Source organism: Cetorhinus maximus, unplaced genomic scaffold, assembly GCF_964194155.1.
Source record: "Cetorhinus maximus unplaced genomic scaffold, sCetMax3.hap1.1 HAP1_SCAFFOLD_2447, whole genome shotgun sequence".
In the NCBI taxonomy this organism is placed as follows: Eukaryota; Metazoa; Chordata; class Chondrichthyes; order Lamniformes; family Cetorhinidae; genus Cetorhinus; species Cetorhinus maximus.
In genome coordinates, this window is record NW_027598385.1 from 1 (window position 1) to 12,500 (window position 12,500).

At 69.9% G+C, this 12,500-nt stretch overlaps 1 pseudogene; it reads right to left on the reverse strand.

Annotated features, from left to right (window-relative positions):
• Positions 1-3,393: 3,393 nt before the first annotated feature.
• Positions 3,394-12,500, reverse strand: part of LOC144677347 (uncharacterized) — a 37,652-nt pseudogene continuing 28,545 nt past the window's right edge.

Here is a 12,500-nt window from a genome sequence, read left to right on the forward strand (position 1 = left end):
GACTGGGGTTGGGTCGGGGGCTGTTACTGGGACTGTGGCTGGTGGTGTGGCCTGTGGCTGTGACTGGGCCTGGGGCTGCGCCTGGGGTTGGAGCTGGGGCTGTGGCTGTGACTGGGGCTGGGGCTGGGGCTGGGGCTGGGGCTGGGACTGGGACTGGGACTGGGGCTGGGGCTGGGCTGGGGCTGGGGCTGGGGCTGGGACTGGGGCTAGGGCTGGGGCTGCGACTGGGGCTGGGCTTTGAATGGGGCTGGGGCTGGGGCTGGGGCTGGGGCTGGGGCTGGGGCTGGGACTGGGGCTGGGGCTGGGGCTTGTGCTGTGAATGGGGCGGGGGCTGCAACTGTGGCAGGGGCTGGGGCTGGGGCTGGGGCTGCAACTGTGGCAGGGGCTGGGGCTGGGGCTGCAACTGTGGCTGTGACTGGGACTGGGGCTGGGGCTGAGGCTGGGGCTGGAGCTGGAGCTGGGGTTGGGCTGTGACTGGGCCTGTAGCTGGTGGTGTGGCTGGGGCTGGGGCTGGGGCTGGGGCTGGACTGGGGCTGTGAATGGGGCTGGGGCTGCAACTGTGGCAGGGGCTGGGGCTGTGGCTGTGACTGGGGCTGGGGCTGGGGTTGGGCTGTGACTGGGCCTGTGGCTGGTGGTGTGGCTGGGGCTGGGGCAGGGGCTGTGAATGGGGCAGGGGCTGGGGCTGGGGCAGGGGCTGGGGCAGGGGCTGGGGCAGGGGCTGGGGCTGGGGCAGGGGCTGGGGCAGGGGCTGTGAATGGGGCGGGAGCGGGGGCTGGGGCTGTGACTGGAGTTGGGGTTGGGGTTGGGGTTGGGGATGGGGCTGTGACTGGGGCTGTGGCTGTGGCTGGTGGTGTGGCTGGGGCTGTTACTGGGGCTGTGACTGGAGTTGGGTTTGGGGCTGTGACTGGGGCTGAGGCTGTGGTTGTGACTGGGGTTGGGTCGGGGGCTGTTACTGGGGCTGAGGCTGTGACTGGTGCAGGGGTTGGGGCTGGGGCTGATGCAGGGGCTGGGGCTGGGGCTGTGGCTGTGACTGGGACTGGGGTTGGGCTGTGACTGGGCTTGTGGCTGGTGGTGTGACTGGGGCTGTGACTGGGGCTGGGGTTGGGGCTGGGGTTGGGGCTGGGGTTGGGGGTGGGGCTGGGGCTGGGGTTGGGGTTGGGGCTGGGGCTGGGGTTGGGGTTGGGGCTGGGGTTGGGGCTGGGGCTGGGGCTGGGGCTGGGGTTGGGGCTGGGGCTGGGGCTGGGGCTGGGGCTGGGGTTGGGGCTGGGGCTGACGCTGGGGCTGGGGTTGGACTGTGACTGGGCCTGTGGTTGGTGGTGTGACTGGGGCTGTGGTTGGTGGTGTGACTGGGGCTGGGGCTGTGACTGGGGCTGGGGCTGGGGCTGGGGCTGGGGCTGGGGCTGGGGCTGGGGCTGGGGCTGGGGGTGTGAACGGGGCTGGGGGTGTGAACGGGGCTGGGGGTGTGAACGGGGCTGGGGGTGTGAACGGGGCTGGGGGTGTGAACGGGGCTGGGGGTGTGAACGGGGCTGGGGGTGTGAACGGGGCTGGGGGTGTGAACGGGGCTGGGGGTGTGAATGGGGCTGTGGCTGGGGCTGGGGCTGTGACTGGGGCTGTGACTAGAGCTGGGGCTGTGACCTGGGCTGGGGCTGGGGCTGGGGCTGGGGCTGGGGCTGGGGCTGGGGCTGGGGCTGTGACTTGGGCTGGGGCTGGGGCTGTGACTTGGGCTGGGGCTGGGGCTGTAGCTGTGAATGGGGCTGCGACTGGGGCTGGGTCTGGGGCTGGGCTTTGACTGGGCCTGGGGCTGGGGCTGTGACTGGTGCTGGGGCTGGGACTGGGTTTGGGCTGTGACTGGGCCTGTGAATGGGGCGGGGGCTGCAACTGTAGCAGGGGCTGGGGCTGTGGCTGTGACTGGGACTGGGGCTGGAGCTGGGGTTGGGCTGTGACTGGGCTTGTGGCTGATGGTGTGACTGGGGCTGTGGCTGGGGTTGGGGTTGGGGTTGGGGCTGGGGTTGGGGCTGGGGTTGGGGCTGGGGGTGGGGCTGGTGCTGGGGCTGGGGTTGGGGCTGGGGCTGACGCTGTGGCTGGGGGTGTGAATGGGGCTGGGGTTGGGCTGGGGCTGGGGTTGGGCTGTGACTGGGGCTGGGGTTGGGCTGTGACTGGGCCTGTGGTTGGTGGTGTGACTGGGGCTGGGGCTGGGGCTGGGGCTGTGACTGGGGCTGGGGCTGGGGCTGGGGCTGGGGCTGGGGCTGTGACTGACGCTGGGGCTGGGGGTGTGAATGGGGCTGTGGCTAGGGCTGGGGCTGTGACTAGAGCTGGGGCTGGGGCTGGGGCTGTGACGGGCTGGGGCTGGGGCTTGTGCTGTGTCTGGGGCTGTGAATGGGGCGGGGGCTGCAACTGTAGCAGGGGCTGTGACTGGGGTTGGGGCTGGGGTTGGGGCTGGAGCTGTGACAGGGGCTGTTGCTGGTGGTGTGACTGGGGATGGGGCTGTGGTTGTGACTGGGGCTGTGACTAGAGTTGGGTTGGGGATGGGGCTGTGACTGGAGTTGGGGCTGAGGCTGTGGTTGTGACTGGTGGTGTGGCTGGGGCTGTGACTGGAGTTGGGTTGGGGATGGGGCTGTGACTGGAGTTGGGGCTGAGGCTGTGGTTGTGACTGGTGGTGTGGCTGGGGCTGTGACTGGAGTTGGGGCTGAGGCTGTGGTTGTGACTGGTGGTGTGGCTGGGGCTGTGACTGGAGTTGGTGCTGAGGCTGTGGTTGTGACTGGGGTTGGGGCGGGGGCTGACGCTGTGGCTGGGGGTGTGAATGGGGCTGGGGTTGGGCTGGGGCTGGGGTTGGGCTGGGGCTGGGGTTGGGCTGTGACTGGGGCTGGGGTTGGGCTGTGACTGGGCCTGTGGTTGGTGGTGTGACTGGGGCTGGGGCTGGGGCTGGGGCTGTGACTGGGGCTGGGGCTGGGGCTGGGGCTGGGGCTGGGGCTGGGGCTGGGGCTGTGACTGACGCTGGGGCTGGGGGTGTGAATGGGGCTGTGGCTAGGGCTGGGGCTGTGACTAGAGCTGGGGCTGGGGCTGGGGCTGGGGCTGTGACGGGCTGGGGCTGGGGCTTGTGCTGTGTCTGGGGCTGTGAATGGGGCGGGGGCTGCAACTGTAGCAGGGGCTGTGACTGGGGTTGGGGCTGGGTTTGGGGCTGGAGCTGTGACAGGGGCTGTTGCTGGTGGTGTGACTGGGGATGGGGCTGTGGTTGTGACTGGGGCTGTGACTAGAGTTGGGTTGGGGATGGGGCTGTGACTGGAGTTGGGGCTGAGGCTGTGGTTGTGACTGGTGGTGTGGCTGGGGCTGTGACTGGAGTTGGGTTGGGGATGGGGCTGTGACTGGAGTTGGGGCTGAGGCTGTGGTTGTGACTGGTGGTGTGGCTGGGGCTGTGACTGGAGTTGGGGCTGAGGCTGTGGTTGTGACTGGTGGTGTGGCTGGGGCTGTGACTGGAGTTGGGGCTGAGGCTGTGGTTGTGACTGGGGTTGGGGCGGGGGCTGTTACTGGGGTTGAGGCTGTGACTGGTGCAGGGGCTGGGGCTGGTGCAGGGGCTGGGGATGGAGCTGGGACTGGGGCTGGGGCTGGGACTGGGGCTGGAGCTGTGAATGGGGCTGCGACTGGGCCTGGGGCTGGGGCTGTGGCTGTGGCTGGGTCTGTGACTGAGGCTGGGGCTGGGGCTTGTGCTGTGTCTGGGGCTAGTGCTAGGGCTGTGACTGGGGTGGGGGCTGCAACTGTAGCAGGGGCTGGGGCTGGGGCTGGGGCTGGGGCTGGGGCTGGGGCTGGGGCTGGGGCTGGGGCTGGGGCTGGGGCTGGGGCTGTGGCTGGGGCTGGAGCTTGGGCTGGAGCTGGGGTTGGGCTGTGACTGGGCCTGTGGCTGGTGGTGTGACTGGGGCTGTGGCCTGGGGCTGGGGCTGTGACTGGGGCTGTGACTGGGGCTGTGACTAGAGCTGGGGCTGTGACCTGGGCTGTGACTGGAGTTGGGCTGGGGCTGTGACTGGGGATAGGGCTGTGACTGGGGATAGGGCTGTGACTGGGGCTGGGGCAGGGGCTGGGGCAGGGGCTGTGGCTGGGGCTGGGGCAGGGGCTGTGGCTGGGGCTGGGGCAGGGGCTGTGGCTGGGGCAGGGGCTGGGGCAGGGGCAGGGGCAGGGGCTGGGGCAGGGGCAGGGGCTGGGGCAGGGGCAGGGGCAGGGGCAGGGGCTGGGGCAGGGGCAGGGGCAGGGGCTGGGGCTGGGGCTGGGGCTGGTGGTGTGACTGGGGATGGGGCTGGGGCTGGGGCTGTGACTGGGGCTGTTGCTGGTGGTGAGACTGGGGCTGGGGCTGGGGCTGGGGCTGGGGCTGGGGCTGGGGCTGGGGCTGGGGCTGGGGCTGGGGTTGGGGCTGGAGCTGGGGCTGGGGCTGTGACAGGTGCTGTTGCTGGTGGTGAGACTGGGGCTGGGGCTGGGGCTGGGGTTGGGGCTGGAGCTGGGGCTGGGGCTGTGACAGGTGCTGTTGCTGGTGTTGTGACTGAGGATGGGGCTGTGGTTGTGACTTAGGCTGTGACTGGGGCTGTGGCTGGAGTTGGAGCTGTGGCTGGAGTTGGGGTTGGGGATGGGGCTGTGACTGGGGCTGCGGTTGTGACTGGGGTTGGGTCGGGGGCTGTTACTGGGGCTGAGGCTGTGACTGGTGCAGGGGCTGGGGCTGGGGTTGGGGCTGATGCTGGGGTTGGGGCTGATGCTGGGGCTGGGGCTGGGGCTGGGGCTGAGCCTGGGGCTGGGGCTGGGGCTGTGACTGGGGCTGGAGCTGTGACTAGAGCTGGGGCTGGGGCTGGGGCTGTGTCTGGGGATGTGACTGGGTCTGGGGATGGGGCTGGGGTTGGGGCTGTGTCTGGGGCTGGGGCTGGAGCTGGAGCTGGAGCTGGAGCTGGAGCTGGGGCTGGGGCTGGGGCTGGGGCTGGGGCTGAGGTTGGGGTTGGGGCTGAGGCTGAGGTTGGGGCTGAGGTTGGGGCTGAGGCTGAGGCTGGAGCTGAGACTGGGGCTGGAGCTGGAGCTGGAGCTGGGGCTGGGGCTGGGGCTGAGACTGGGGCTGGTGGTGTGACTGGGGTTGGGGACAAGGCTGCGACTGGGGCTGCGGCTGTGAATGGGGCGGGGGCTGGTGGTGAGACTGGGGCTGGGGCTGGGGCTGTGACAGGGGCTGTTGCTGGTGGTGTGACTGGGGATGGGGCTGTGGTTGTGACTTAGGCTGTGACTGGGGCTGTGGCTGGTGGTGTGGCTGGGGCTGTTACTGGGGCTGTGACTGGGGCTGAGGCTGTGGTTGTGACTGGGGTTGGGTCGGGGGCTGTTACTGGGGCTGAGGCTGTGACTGGGGCTGGGGCTGGGGCTGGGGCTGATGCAGGGGCTGGGGCTGGGGCTGGGGTTGGAGCTGGGGCTGTGACTGGGGCTGGGACTGGGGCTGGGCTTTGACTGGGCCTGGGGCTGGGGCTGGGGCTGTGACTGGGGCTGGTGCTGGGGCTGGGACTGGGGTTGGGCTGTGACTGGGCCTGTGAATGGGATGGGGGCTGTGACTGGGGCTGGGGCTGTGGCTGGGGTTGGGGGTGTGAATGGGGCTGTGGCTGTGACTGGGGCTGTGACTAGAGCTGGGGCTGTGACCTGGGCTGGAGCTGGGGCTGGGGCTGGGGCTGGGGCTGGGGCTGTGACTGGGGCTGGGGCTGGGGCTGGGGCTGTGACTGGGGCTGGGGCTGGGACTGTGACTGGGGATGGGGCTGGGGCTGGGGCTGTGAATGGGGCGGGGGCTGGTGGTGAGACGGGGGCTGGTGGTGAGACTGGGGCTGGTGGTGAGACTGGGGCTGGGGCTGGGGCTGGGGCTGGGGCTGGGGCTGGGGCTAAGGCTGTGGCTGTGGCTGTGGCTGTGAATGGGGCGGGGGCTGGTGGTGAGACTGGGGCTGGTGGTGAGACTGGGGCTGGGGCTGGTGGTGAGACTGGGGCTGGGGCTGGGGCTAAGGCTGTGGCTGTGGCTGTGAATGGGGCGGGGGCTGGTGGTGAGACTGGGGCTGGTGGTGAGACTGGGGCTGGGGCTGGTGGTGAGACTGGGGCTGGGGCTGCGGCTGGAGCTGGGGCTGGGGCTGTGACAGGGGCTGTTGCTGGTGGTGTGACTGGGGATGGGGCTGTGGTTGTGACTTGGGCTGCGACTTGGTCTGTGGCTGGTGGTGTGGCTGGGGCTGTTACTGGGGCTGTGACTGGAGTTGGGGTTGGGGATGGGGCTGTGACTGGGGCTGAGGCTGTGGTTGTGACTGGGGTTGGGTCGGGGGCTGTTACTGGGGCAGAGGCTGTGAATGGTGCAGGGGCTGAGGCTGTGAATGGTGCAGGGGCTGGGGTTGGAAATGGTGCAGGGGCTGGGGCTGGGAATGGTGCAGGGGCTGGGGCTGGGGCTAGTGCAGGGGCTGGAGCTGGGGCTGTGACTGGGCCTGGGGTTGGAGCTGGGGCTGGGACTGGGGCTGGGGCTGGGGCTGGGGCTGTGTCTGGGGCTAGTGCTAGGGTTGTGACTGGGGCTGTGAATGGGGCGGGGGCTGTGACTGGGGCTGGGGCTGGGGCTGTGACTGAGGCTGTGGCTGGGGTTGGGCTGTAACTGGGCCTGTGGGTGGTGGTGTGACTGGGCCTGTGGGTGGTGGTGTGACTGGGGCTGGGGCTGGGGCAGGGGCAGGGGCTGGGGCAGGGGCTGTGAATGGGGCGGGAGCGGGGGCTGGGGCTGTGACTGGAGTTGGGGTTGGGGTTGGGGTTGGGGATGGGGCTGTGACTGGGGCTGTGGCTGTGGCTGGTGGTGTGGCTGGGGCTGTTACTGGGGCTGTGACTGGAGTTGGGGTTGGGGCTGTGACTGGGGCTGAGGCTGTGGTTGTGACTGGGGTTGGGTCGGGGGCTGTTACTGGGGCTGAGGCTGTGACTGGTGCAGGGGTTGGGGCTGGGGCTGATGCAGGGGCTGGGGCTGGGGCTGTGGCTGTGACTGGGACTGGGGTTGGGCTGTGACTGGGCTTGTGGCTGGTGGTGTGACTGGGGCTGTGACTGGGGCTGGGGTTGGGGCTGGGGCTGGGGTTGGGGCTGGGGTTGGGGGTGGGGCTGGGGCTGGGGTTGGGGTTGGGGCTGGGGCTGGGGCTGGGGTTGGGGCTGGGGTTGGGGCTGGGGCTGGGGCTGGGGTTGGGGCTGGGGCTGGGGCTGGGGCTGGGGCTGACGCTGGGGCTGGGGTTGGACTGTGACTGGGCCTGTGGTTGGTGGTGTGACTGGGGCTGTGGTTGGTGGTGTGACTGGGGCTGGGGCTGTGACTGGGGCTGGGGCTGGGGCTGGGGCTGGGGCTGGGGCTGGGGCTGGGGCTGGGGCTGGGGCTGGGGGTGTGAACGGGGCTGGGGGTGTGAACGGGGCTGGGGGTGTGAACGGGGCTGGGGGTGTGAACGGGGCTGGGGGTGTGAACGGGGCTGGGGGTGTGAACGGGGCTGGGGGTGTGAACGGGGCTGGGGGTGTGAATGGGGCTGTGGCTGGGGCTGGGGCTGTGACTGGGGCTGTGACTGGGGCTGTGACTAGAGCTGGGGCTGGGGCTGGGGCTGGGGCTGGGGCTGTGACTTGGGCTGGGGCTGGGGCTGTGACTTGGGCTGGGGCTGGGGCTGTAGCTGTGAATGGGGCTGCGACTGGGGCTGGGTCTGGGGCTGGGCTTTGACTGGGCCTGGGGCTGGGGCTGTGACTGGTGCTGGGGCTGGGACTGGGTTTGGGCTGTGACTGGGCCTGTGAATGGGGCGGGGGCTGCAACTGTAGCAGGGGCTGGGGCTGTGGCTGTGACTGGGACTGGGGCTGGAGCTGGGGTTGGGCTGTGACTGGGCTTGTGGCTGATGGTGTGACTGGGGCTGTGGCTGGGGTTGGGGTTGGGGTTGGGGCTGGGGTTGGGGCTGGGGTTGGGGCTGGGGTTGGGGCTGGGGGTGGGGCTGGTGCTGGGGCTGGGGTTGGGGCTGGGGCTGACGCTGTGGCTGGGGGTGTGAATGGGGCTGGGGTTGGGCTGGGGCTGGGGTTGGGCTGTGACTGGGGCTGGGGTTGGGCTGTGACTGGGCCTGTGGTTGGTGGTGTGACTGGGGCTGGGGCTGGGGCTGGGGCTGTGACTGGGGCTGGGGCTGGGGCTGGGGCTGGGGCTGGGGCTGTGACTGACGCTGGGGCTGGGGGTGTGAATGGGGCTGTGGCTAGGGCTGGGGCTGTGACTAGAGCTGGGGCTGGGGCTGGGGCTGGGGCTGTGACGGGCTGGGGCTGGGGCTTGTGCTGTGTCTGGGGCTGTGAATGGGGCGGGGGCTGCAACTGTAGCAGGGGCTGTGACTGGGGTTGGGGCTGGGGTTGGGGCTGGAGCTGTGACAGGGGCTGTTGCTGGTGGTGTGACTGGGGATGGGGCTGTGGTTGTGACTGGGGCTGTGACTAGAGTTGGGTTGGGGATGGGGCTGTGACTGGAGTTGGGGCTGAGGCTGTGGTTGTGACTGGTGGTGTGGCTGGGGCTGTGACTGGAGTTGGGTTGGGGATGGGGCTGTGACTGGAGTTGGGGCTGAGGCTGTGGTTGTGACTGGTGGTGTGGCTGGGGCTGTGACTGGAGTTGGGGCTGAGGCTGTGGTTGTGACTGGTGGTGTGGCTGGGGCTGTGACTGGAGTTGGTGCTGAGGCTGTGGTTGTGACTGGGGTTGGGGCGGGGGCTGACGCTGTGGCTGGGGGTGTGAATGGGGCTGGGGTTGGGCTGGGGCTGGGGTTGGGCTGGGGCTGGGGTTGGGCTGTGACTGGGGCTGGGGTTGGGCTGTGACTGGGCCTGTGGTTGGTGGTGTGACTGGGGCTGGGGCTGGGGCTGTGACTGGGGCTGGGGCTGGGGCTGGGGCTGGGGCTGGGGCTGGGGCTGGGGCTGGGGCTGGGGCTGTGACTGACGCTGGGGCTGGGGGTGTGAATGGGGCTGTGGCTAGGGCTGGGGCTGTGACTAGAGCTGGGGCTGGGGCTGGGGCTGGGGCTGTGACGGGCTGGGGCTGGGGCTTGTGCTGTGTCTGGGGCTGTGAATGGGGCGGGGGCTGCAACTGTAGCAGGGGCTGTGACTGGGGCTGGGGCTGGGGTTGGGGGGAGCTGTGACAGGGGCTGTTGCTGGTGGTGTGACTGGGGATGGGGCTGTGGTTGTGACTGGGGCTGTGACTAGAGTTGGGTTGGGGATGGGGCTGTGACTGGAGTTGGGGCTGAGGCTGTGGTTGTGACTGGTGGTGTGGCTGGGGCTGTGACTGGAGTTGGGTTGGGGATGGGGCTGTGACTGGAGTTGGGGCTGAGGCTGTGGTTGTGACTGGTGGTGTGGCTGGGGCTGTGACTGGAGTTGGGGCTGAGGCTGTGGTTGTGACTGGTGGTGTGGCTGGGGCTGTGACTGGAGTTGGGGCTGAGGCTGTGGTTGTGACTGGGGTTGGGGCGGGGGCTGTTACTGGGGTTGAGGCTGTGACTGGTGCAGGGGCTGGGGCTGGTGCAGGGGCTGGGGATGGAGCTGGGACTGGGGCTGGGGCTGGGACTGGGGCTGGAGCTGTGAATGGGGCTGCGACTGGGCCTGGGGCTGGGGCTGTGGCTGTGGCTGGGTCTGTGACTGAGGCTGGGGCTGGGGCTTGTGCTGTGTCTGGGGCTAGTGCTAGGGCTGTGACTGGGGTGGGGGCTGCAACTGTAGCAGGGGCTGGGGCTGGGGCTGGGGCTGGGGCTGGGGCTGGGGCTGGGGCTGGGGCTGGGGCTGGGGCTGGGGCTGGGGCTGGGGCTGGGGCTGGGGCTGGGGCTGGGGCTGGGGCTGGGGCTGGGGCTGTGGCTGTGACTGGGGCTGGGGCTGGAGCTTGGGCTGGAGCTGGGGTTGGGCTGTGACTGGGCCTGTGGCTGGTGGTGTGACTGGGGCTGTGGCCTGGGGCTGGGGCTGTGACTGGGGCTGTGACTAGAGCTGGGGCTGTGACCTGGGCTGTGACTGGAGTTGGGCTGGGGCTGTGACTGGGGATAGGGCTGTGACTGGGGATAGGGCTGTGACTGGGGCTGGGGCAGGGGCTGGGGCAGGGGCTGTGGCTGGGGCTGGGGCAGGGGCTGTGGCTGGGGCAGGGGCTGGGGCAGGGGCAGGGGCAGGGGCTGGGGCAGGGGCAGGGGCTGGGGCAGGGGCAGGGGCAGGGGCTGGGCTGGGGGCTGGGGCTGGTGGTGTGACTGGGGATGGGGCTGGGGCTGGGGCTGTGACTGGGGCTGTTGCTGGTGGTGAGACTGGGGCTGGGGCTGGGGCTGGGGTTGGGGCTGGGGCTGGGGCTGGGGCTGGGGTTGGGGCTGGAGCTGGGGCTGGGGCTGTGACAGGTGCTGTTGCTGGTGGTGAGACTGGGGCTGGGGCTGGGGCTGGGGTTGGGGCTGGAGCTGGGGCTGGGGCTGTGACAGGTGCTGTTGCTGGTGTTGTGACTGAGGATGGGGCTGTGGTTGTGACTTAGGCTGTGACTGGGGCTGTGGCTGGAGTTGGAGCTGTGGCTGGAGTTGGGGTTGGGGATGGGGCTGTGACTGGGGCTGCGGTTGTGACTGGGGTTGGGTCGGGGGCTGTTACTGGGGCTGAGGCTGTGACTGGTGCAGGGGCTGGGGCTGGGGTTGGGGCTGATGCTGGGGTTGGGGCTGATGCTGGGGCTGGGGCTGGGGCTGGGGCTGAGCCTGGGGCTGGGGCTGGGGCTGTGACTGGGGCTGGAGCTGTGACTAGAGCTGGGGCTGGGGCTGGGGCTGTGTCTGGGGATGTGACTGGGTCTGGGGATGGGGCTGGGGTTGGGGCTGTGTCTGGGGCAGGGGCAGGGGCTGGGGCTGGGGCTGGAGCTGGAGCTGGAGCTGGAGCTGGAGCTGGGGCTGGGGCTGGGGCTGGGGCTGGGGCTGGGGCTGGGGCTGAGGTTGGGGTTGGGGCTGAGGCTGAGGTTGGGGCTGAGGTTGGGGCTGAGGCTGAGGCTGGAGCTGAGACTGGGGCTGGAGCTGGAGCTGGGGCTGGGGCTGGGGCTGAGACTGGGGCTGGTGGTGTGACTGGGGTTGGGGACAAGGCTGCGACTGGGGCTGCGGCTGTGAATGGGGCGGGGGCTGGTGGTGAGACTGGGGCTGGGGCTGGGGCTGTGACAGGGGCTGTTGCTGGTGGTGTGACTGGGGATGGGGCTGTGGTTGTGACTTAGGCTGTGACTGGGGCTGTGGCTGGTGGTGTGGCTGGGGCTGTTACTGGGGCTGTGACTGGGGCTGAGGCTGTGGTTGTGACTGGGGTTGGGTCGGGGGCTGTTACTGGGGCTGAGGCTGTGACTGGGGCTGGGGCTGGGGCTGGGGCTGATGCAGGGGCTGGGGCTGGGGCTGGGGTTGGAGCTGGGGCTGTGACTGGGGCTGGGACTGGGGCTGGGCTTTGACTGGGCCTGGGGCTGGGGCTGGGGCTGTGACTGGGGCTGGTGCTGGGGCTGGGACTGGGGTTGGGCTGTGACTGGGCCTGTGAATGGGATGGGGGCTGTGACTGGGGCTGGGGCTGTGGCTGGGGTTGGGGGTGTGAATGGGGCTGTGGCTGTGACTGGGGCTGTGACTAGAGCTGGGGCTGTGACCTGGGCTGGAGCTGGGGCTGGGGCTGGGGCTGGGGCTGTGACTGGGGCTGGGGCTGGGGCTGGGGCTGTGACTGGGGCTGGGGCTGGGACTGTGACTGGGGATGGGGCTGGGGCTGGGGCTGTGAATGGGGCGGGGGCTGGTGGTGAGACGGGGGCTGGTGGTGAGACTGGGGCTGGTGGTGAGACTGGGGCTGGGGCTGGGGCTGGGGCTGGGGCTAAGGCTGTGGCTGTGGCTGTGGCTGTGAATGGGGCGGGGGCTGGTGGTGAGACTGGGGCTGGTGGTGAGACTGGGGCTGGGGCTGGTGGTGAGACTGGGGCTGGGGCTGGGGCTAAGGCTGTGGCTGTGGCTGTGAATGGGGCGGGGGCTGGTGGTGAGACTGGGGCTGGTGGTGAGACTGGGGCTGGGGCTGGTGGTGAGACTGGGGCTGGGGCTGCGGCTGGAGCTGGGGCTGGGGCTGTGACAGGGGCTGTTGCTGGTGGTGTGACTGGGGATGGGGCTGTGGTTGTGACTTGGGCTGCGACTTGGTCTGTGGCTGGTGGTGTGGCTGGGGCTGTTACTGGGGCTGTGACTGGAGTTGGGGTTGGGGATGGGGCTGTGACTGGGGCTGAGGCTGTGGTTGTGACTGGGGTTGGGTCGGGGGCTGTTACTGGGGCAGAGGCTGTGAATGGTGCAGGGGCTGAGGCTGTGAATGGTGCAGGGGCTGGGGTTGGAAATGGTGCAGGGGCTGGGGCTGGGAATGGTGCAGGGGCTGGGGCTGGGGCTAGTGCAGGGGCTGGAGCTGGGGCTGTGACTGGGCCTGGGGTTGGAGCTGGGGCTGGGACTGGGGCTGGGGCTGGGGCTGGGGCTGGGGCTGTGTCTGGGGCTAGTGCTAGGGTTGTGACTGGGGCTGTGAATGGGGCGGGGGCTGTGACTGGG